General features: G+C 34.0%; 1 protein-coding gene across 2 annotated transcripts in view; it reads right to left on the minus strand.

Moving 5' to 3' along the window:
- aimp1b (aminoacyl tRNA synthetase complex interacting multifunctional protein 1b) overlaps positions 1-8,925 on the minus strand; it is a 53,045-nt gene extending 44,120 nt beyond the window's left edge. For both annotated transcript variants that reach the window (XM_031791582.1, XM_031791581.1), the window contains exon 1: positions 8,779-8,925. The gene's annotated coding sequence lies outside the window, so the exon portion shown is untranslated. The remainder of the gene's footprint in view (positions 1-8,778) is intronic.
- Between the last annotated feature and the right edge of the window lie 1,850 nt (positions 8,926-10,775).

A 10,775-nucleotide genomic window follows, 5' to 3' on the forward strand; every position in this document is an offset into this window, starting at 1 on the left:
ATAGACCTATAGACACTATATAGACACTACATAGACCTACAGACACTATATAGACACTACATAGACCTATAGACACTATATAGACACTATATAGACCTATAGACACTATATGGACAGTATATAGATACTATATAGACCTATATACACTATATAGACAATATATAGACACTATATAGACACTATATAGACCTACAGACACTATATAGACCTACAAACACTATATAGACACTATATAGACACTATATAGACCTATAGACCAATATACACTATATAGACAGTATATAGACCAATATACACTATATAGACACTATATAGACCAATATACACTATATAGAGACTATATAGACCTATAGACACTATATAGACCTACATACACTATATAGACACTATATAGCCCTACAGACACTATATAGACCTATAGACACTACATAGACACTATATAGACCTATAGACACTATATAGACACTATATAGACCTATAGACACTACATAGACACTATATATACACTATAAGGACCTACAGACACTTTATAGACACTATATAGACACTGTATAGACACTTTATAGACACTATATAGACACTATATAGACATATATACACTATATAGACACTATATAGACACTACATAGACCTACAAACACTATATAGACACTACATAGACCTATAGACACTATATAGACACTACATAGACCTACATACACTATATAGACACTACATAGACCTATAGACACTATATAGACACTACATAGACCTACAGACACAATATAGACACTATATAAACACCACATAGACACTATATAGACACTATATAGACCTACATACACTATATAGACACTATATAGACACTATATAGACCTACATACACTATATAGACACTATATAGAGCTATAGACACTATAAAGACCTATAGACACTATATAAACACCATATAGACACTATATAGACCTACAGACACTATATAAACACCATATAGACACTATATAGACACTATATAGACACTATATAGACCTACATACACTATAAGGACACTATATAGACACTATATAGACCTACATACACTATATAGACACTATATAGACCTATATACACTATATATACACTATATAGACCTACATACACTATATAGACACTATATAGAGCTATAGACACTATAAAGACCTATAGACACTATATAGACCTATATACACTATATAGACACTATATAGACACTATATAGACACTATATAGACCTACATACACTATATAGACACTATATAGACACTATATAGACCTACAGACACGATATAGACCTACAGACACGATATAGACACTATATAGACACTATATAGACACCGTATGTATAGATAGACACTATATATACACTATAAGGACCTACAGACAAACTATAGACACAATATAGACACTATATAGACCTACATACACTATATAGACACTATATAGACCTACATACACTATATAGACACTATATAGACCTACATACACTATATAGACACTATATAGAGCTATAGACACTATAAAGACCTATAGACACTATATATACCTATATACACTATATAGACACTACATAGACCTACAGACACAATATAGACACTATATAAACACCATATAGACACTATATAGACACTATATAGACCTACATACACTATATAGACACTATATAGACACTATATAGACCTACATACACTATATAGACACTATATAGACACTATATAGACCTACAGACACTATATAGACACTATATAGACACTATATAGACCTACATACACTATATAGACACTATATAGACCTACAAACACTATAAAGACCTACCGACACTTTATAGACCTATAGACACTATAAGGACCTACAGACACTTTGTAGACACTATATTGACACTATATAGACACTACATAGACCTACAGACACTATATAGACACTACATAGACCTATAGACACTATATAGACACTACATAGACCTACAGACACAATATAGACACTATATAAACACCACATAGACACTATATAGACACTATATAGACCTACATACACTATATAGACACTATATAAACACCACATATACACTATATAGACACTATATAGACCTACATACACTATATAGACACTATGTAGACACTATATAAACAACATATAGACACTATATAGACACTATATAGACCTACAGACACAATATAGACACTATATAAACACCACATATACACTATATAGACACTATATAGACCTACATACACTATATAGACACTATATAGACACTATATAGACCTACATACACTATATAGACACTATATAGACACTATATAAACCTACATACACTATATAGACACTATATAGAGCTATAGACACTATATAGTCCTACCGACACTTTATAGACCTACAGACACTACATAGACACTATATAGACCTACAGACACTATATAGACACTATATAGACCTATAGACACTATATAGACACTACATAGACCTACAAACACTATATAGACACTACATAGACCTATAGACACTATATAGACACTACATAGACCTACAGACACTATATAGACACTACATAGACCTATAGACACTATATAGACACTACATAGACCTACAGACACGATATAGACACTATATAGACCTATAGACACTATATAGACACTATATAGACCTATAGACACTATATAGACACTATATAGACCTATAGACACTATATAGACACTATATAGACACTATATAGACACTTTATAGACACTATATAGACACTATATAGACCTATAGACACTATATAGACACTATATAGACCTATAGACACTACATAGACACTATATATACACTATAAGGACCTACAGACACTTTATAGACACTATATAGACCTACATACACTATATAGACACTATATAGACTTACAGACACTATATAGTCCTACCGACACTTTATAGACCTACAGACACTACATAGACACTATATAGACCTATAGACACTATATATACACTACATAGACCTACAGACACTATATAGACACTATATAGACCTATAGACACTATATAGACACTATATAGACCTATAGACACTATATAGACACTATATAGACCTATAGACACTATATAGACACTATATAGACACTGTATAGACACTTTATAGACACTATATAGACACTATATAGACCTATATACACTATATAGACACTATATAGACACTACATAGACCTACAAACACTATATAGACACTACATAGACCTATAGACACTATATAGACACTACATAGACCTACAGACACTATATAGACACTACATAGACCTATGGACACTATATAGACACTACATAGACCTACAGACACAATATAGACACTATATAAACACCACATAGACACTATATAGACACTATATAGACCTACATACACTATATAGACACTATATAGACACTATATAGACCTACATACACTATATAGACACTATATAGAGCTATAGACACTATAAAGACCTATAGACACTATATAAACACCATATAGACACTATATAGACCTACAGACACTATATAAACACCATATAGACACTATATAGACACTATATAGACACTATATAGAACCTACATACACTATAAGGACACTATATAGACACTATACAGACCTACATACACTATATAGACACTATATAGACCTATATACACTATATAGACACTATATAGACCTACATACACTATATAGACACTATATAGAGCTATAGACACTATAAAGACCTATAGACACTATATAGACCCATATACACTATATAGACACTATATAGACACTATATAGACACTATATAGACCTACATACACTATATAGACACTATATAGACACTATATAGACCTACATACACTATATAGACACTATATAGACACTATATAGACCTACAGACACGATATAGACCTACAGACACGATATAGACACTATATAGACACTATATAGACACTGTATGTATAGATAGACACTATATATACACTATAAGGACCTACAGACAAAATATAGACACTATATAGACACTATATAGACCTACATACACTATATAGACACTATATAGACACTATATAGACCTACATACACTATATAGACACTATATAGACCTGCATACACTATATAGACACTATATAGAGCTATAGACACTATAAAGACCTATAGACACTATATATACCTATATACACTATATAGACACTACATAGACCTACAGACACAATATAGACACTATATAAACACCATATAGACACTATATAGACACTATATAGACCTACATACACTATATAGACACTATATAGACACTATATAGACATACATACACTATATAGACACTATATAGACACTATATAGACCTACAGACACTATCTGGACACTATATAGACACTATATAGACCTACATACACTATATAGACACTATATAGACCTACAAACACTATAAAGACCTACCGACACTTTATAGACCTATAGACACTATAAGGACCTACAGACACTTTGTAGACACTATATAGGCACTATATAGACACTACATAGACCTACAGACACTATATAGACACTACATAGACCTATAGACACTATATAGACACTACATAGACCTACAGACACAATATAGACACTATATAAACACCACATAGACACTATATAGACACTATATAGACCTACATACACTATATAGACACTATATAGACACTATATAGACCTACATACACTATATAGACACTATATAGACACTATATAGACCTACATACACTATATAGACACTATATAGAGCTATAGACACTATAAAGACCTATAGACACTATATAGACCTATATACACTATATAGACACTACATAGACCTACAGACACAATATAGACACTATATAAACACCATATAGACACTATATAGACACTATATAGACCTACAGACACAATATAGACACTATATAAACACCACATAGACACTATATAGACACTATATAGACCTACATACACTATATAGACACTATATAGACCTACATACACTATATAGACACTATATAGACACTATATAGACCTACATACACTATATAGACACTATATAGAGCTATAGACACTATAAAGACCTATAGACACTATATAAACACCATATAGACACTATATAGACCTACAGACACTATATAAACACCATATAGACACTATATAGACACTATATAGACACTATATAGACCTACATACACTATAAGGACACTATATAGACCTACATACACTATATAGACACTATATAGACCTATATACACTATATAGACACTATATAGACCTACATACACTATATAGACACTATATAGAGCTATAGACACTATAAAGACCTATAGACACTATATAGACCTATATACACTATATAGACACTATATAGACACTATATAGACACTATATAGACCTACATACACTATATAGACACTATATAGACACTATATAGGCCTACAGACACGATATAGACCTACAGACACGATATAGACACTATATAGACACTATATAGACACCGTGTGTATAGATAGACACTATATATACACTATAAGGACCTACAGACAAAATATAGACACTATATAGACACTATATAGACCTACATACACTATATAGACACTATATAGACACTATATAGACCTACATACACTATATAGACACTATATAGACCTACATACACTATATAGACACTATATAGAGCTATAGACACTATAAAGACCTATAGACACTATATATACCTATATACACTATATAGACACTACATAGACCTACAGACACAATATAGACACTATATAAACACCATATAGACACTATATAGACACTATATAGACCTACATACACTATATAGACACTATATAGACACTATATAGACCTACATACACTATATAGACACTATATAGACACTATATAGACCTACAGACACTATATAGACACTATATAGACACTATATAGACCTACATACACTATATAGACACTATATAGACCTACAAACACTATAAAGACCTACCGACACTTTATAGACCTATAGACACTATAAGGACCTACAGACACTTTGTAGACACTATATAGACACCATATAGACACTACATAGACCTACAGACACTATATAGACACTACATAGACCTATAGACACTATATAGACACTACATAGACCTACAGACACAATATAGACACTATATAAACACCACATAGACACTATATAGACACTATATAGACCTACATACACTATATAGACACTATATAGACACTATATAGACCTACATACACTATATAGACACTATATAGACACTATATAGACCTACATACACTATATAGACACTATATAGAGCTATAGACACTATAAAGACCTATAGACACTATATAGACCTATATACACTATATAGACACTACATAGACCTACAGACACAATATAGACACTATATAAACACCATATAGACACTATATAGACACTATATAGACCTACATACACTATATAGACACTATATAGACACTATATAGACCTACACACACTATATAGACACTATAGAGACACTATATAGACCTACAGACACTATATAGACACTATATAGACACTATATAGACCTACATACACTATATAGACACTATATAGAGCTATAGACACTATAAAGACCTATAGACACTATATAGACCTATAGACACTATATAGACACGATATAGACCTACAGACACTATATAGACACTATATAGGCCTACAGACACGATATAGACCTACAGACACGATATAGACACTATATAGACACTATATAGACACCGTGTGTATAGATAGACACTATATATACACACTATAAGGACCTACAGACAAAATATAGACACTATATAGACACTATATAGACCTACATACACTATATAGACACTATATAGACACTATATAGACCTACATACACTATATAGACACTATATAGACCTACATACACTATATAGACACTATATAGAGCTATAGACACTATAAAGACCTATAGACACTTTGTAGACACTATATAGACACTATATAGACACTACATAGACCTACATACACTATATAGACACTACATAGACCTATAGACACTATATAGACACTACATAGACCTACAGACACAATATAGACACTATATAAACACCACATAGACACTATATAGACACTATATAGACCTACATACACTATATAGACACTATATAGACCTACATACACTATATAGACACTATATAGACACTATATAGACCTACACACACTATATAGACACTATATAGAGCTATAGACACTATAAAGACCTATAGACACTATATAGACCTATATACACTATATAGACACTACATAGACCTACAGACACAATATAGACACTATATAAACACCATATAGACACTATATAGACACTATATAGACCTACATACACTATATAGACACTATATAGACACTATATAGACCTACATACACTATATAGACACTATAGAGACACTATATAGACCTACAGACACTATATAGACACTATATAGACACTATATAGACCTACATACACTATATAGACACTATATAGAGCTATAGACACTATAAAGACCTATAGACACTATATAGACCTATAGACACTATATAGACACTATATAGACCTACAGACACTATATAGACACTATATAGACCTACATACACTATATAGACACTATATAGACACTATATAGACCTACATACACTATATAGACACTATATAGAGCTATAGACACTATAAAGACATATAGACACTATATAGACCTATATACACTATATAGACACTATATATCAAATCAAATCAAATCAAATTTATTTATATAGCCCTTCGTACATCAGCTGATATCTCAAAGTGCTGTACAGAAACCCAGCCTAAAACCCCAAACAGCAAGCAATGCAGGTGGAGAAGCACACTATATAGACCTACAGACACGATATAGACACTATATAGACACCGTATGTATAGATAGACACTATATATACACTATAAGGACCTACAGACAAAATATAGACACTATATAGACCTATAGACACTATATAGACCTACATACACTATATAGACACTATAAGGACCTACAGACACTATATAGACACTATATAGACCTATAGACATATATAGACCTACAGAAACTATTTAAACACCATATAGACACCATATACACCCTATATAGACCTACAGAAACTATATAGACCTATAGACATTATATAGACACTATATAGACCTATAGACACTATATAGACCAATAGACACTATATAGACCTATAGACACTATATAGACACTATATATACCTACAGACACAATATAGATACTATATAAACCTACAGACACTATATGCTACAGTTTTGGCATTGTAAGCTATCAAAACTCATAGACCTACAGCTCCAGGCTAAATGCAAGGTTGACAGGGAGAGAAGAAGAGAAGGCCCTACAGATCCAGACTCAATGCAAGGTTGACAGAGAGAGAAGAAGAGAAGGCCCTACAGATCCAGGCTCAATGCAAGGTTGAAATAGAGAGAAGAAGAGAAGGCCCTACAGATCCAGGCTCAATGTAAGGTTGACAGAGAGAGAAGAAGAGAAGGCCCAACAGATCCAGGCTCAATGCAAGGTTGAAATAGAGAGAAGAAGAGAAGGCCCTACAGATCCAGGCTCAATGTAAGGTTGACAGAGAGAGAAGAAGAGAAGGCCCAACAGATCCAGGCTCAATGCAAGGTTGAAATAGAGAGAAGAAGAGAAGGCCCTACAGATCCAGGCTCAATGTAAGGTTGACAGAGAGAGAAGAAGAGAAGGCCCTACAGATCCAGGCTCAATGTAAGGTTGACAGAGAGAGAAAAAGAGAAGGCAGGTATAAAAAGTAGTTACCTGTGTCTGTGGTGGGGTGGGTTATGTTTTTCAGCCATGGTAGAGAGAGAAGTTGCCGAGGCGTTGGATATAACTGGCCAACTGACCGACTGACATCTGGGGTTAACACTTCTATCCCCCAATCAATTTCTTCCTCTCTCCCTCTCTGTCTCTGCCTCTCTCTCTCTCCTTCTCTCTCCCACATAGCTGACATTCTTCAACTAAGCACAACAGCAGGTGCGCTCACGGATCAAGTTCGCGCCAGTCTGTGGCCGTACCGCTCCTCCGCATCTTTCCCTGCGTGCCATGACATGAGCCTGTAGTGCACTGGGCCATACAGCCTTGGCCGCATACCACCCGTGGCAGGGTCGGGTTCAGGGAGAGGAGGGGGAAATCTACAGATGTAGGATCATAATTTGATCCCTATTTTGTTGCTGAGAATTTCCTATCAGGATATGCAAACTTGTAAAAAGCCTCGTAAAAGTTTGTAATTTCCACATTAAAATGTCCGATATGATTTGGTCTCAACGAAAAACGTATCAACTCCTACAAAACATTATAGCTGGATTATGTAACTTTTTTTTGGGGGGGGGGGGGGGGGGCCGACCAAATTCACATAGAAATGTGAGTTATAGATCTGTCTCATTCAAAGCCAGTCTAAGAAGACAGTTCTATGTGCATTATTCCTACGCTTCCGTGCTCAAGTTCAGTTTTAGATTAATTTTTTTTACTTTAGGTTTTTTCCACCAGCTTTAAACAGCTGAAAATACAGTAGAATATTTTTGGTTATGGAAAATATATTTCACTACGGTTTAGATGGTACATTGTTGGTTAAGGGGCTTGTAAAGTAAGAATATTCACAGTAAGGTGTACCGGTTGTGACAAATACAATTCGATTTGATTCTCTACACAATAACCGCTTGTTTTGTCACACAAACTGTAACTAGGTGAATTAGTAAAGTTTTGGTAACCAGGAAATTACGGAGTGATTTCTGCATATAGCACCTTATATAGCCATATCGCACCATATAGCACCTTTAATTATAGCCATATCCACATGATAATTCACATTTCCTGTTGCTGCAAGGATTATTTTCCTGCTGTAGTTCACTGGCTCAAATTAAGATCTTACATCTGTAGGGGGAAGATATGGGGAGACGGGGGACATCGGGACTAAAATAAGACTGCAGCTGTTCTTGAGACCAGAAACTAAGACATCAAGACATCCGTGTCTTAAAGAAGAGAACAACTCGCTGGGGCTGAACTTTCATTTCAATCAAATTACGTTGAACCAATGTGGAATAGACGTTAAATTTACGTTTGTGCCCCGGTGGGAAAAGTCAACAGGAGCTCTAGGTGATATTAAACCTGTTAATACGTACAAGTAGTTCACCTCTATCTCTCTCCATCAGGGTTGGGGTCAATTTGAATTGAAGAAAAAAAATCTCTGACATAAATAGTTTCTCCATTTGAGCTGACTAAATAAGAAGTCATTGAAAAAATACACTACCATTCAAATATACACTAACATCCCGGAGTCGCCTCTTCACTGCGGGTACTATTTAATGAAGCTAGGGAATTTAGGGAATCTGTTAGTAGCTAACAGCTAGGTATAGTGTTATAGTCTGGACCTGTAGGGAATCTGTTAGTAGCTAACAGCTAGGTATAGTGTTATAGTCTGGACCTGTAGGGAATCGGTTAGTAGCTAACAGCTAGGTATAGTGTTATAGTCTGGACCTGTAGGGAATCGGTTAGTAGCTAACAGCTAGGTATAGTGTTATAGTCTGGACCTGTAGGGAATCTGTTAGTAGCTAACAGCTAGGTATAGTGTTATAGTCTGGACCTGTAGGGAATCTGTTAGTAGCTAACAGCTAGGTATAGTGTTATAGTCTGGACCTGTAGGGAATCTGTTAGTAGCTAACAGCTAGGTATAGTGTTATAGTCTGGACCTGTAGGGAATCGGTTAGTAGCTAACAGCTAGGTATAGTGTTATAGTCTGGACCTGTAGGGAATCGGTT

Source organism: Oncorhynchus kisutch, linkage group LG16 (genome assembly GCF_002021735.2).
Source record: "Oncorhynchus kisutch isolate 150728-3 linkage group LG16, Okis_V2, whole genome shotgun sequence".
Classification (NCBI taxonomy): Eukaryota; Metazoa; Chordata; class Actinopteri; order Salmoniformes; family Salmonidae; genus Oncorhynchus; species Oncorhynchus kisutch.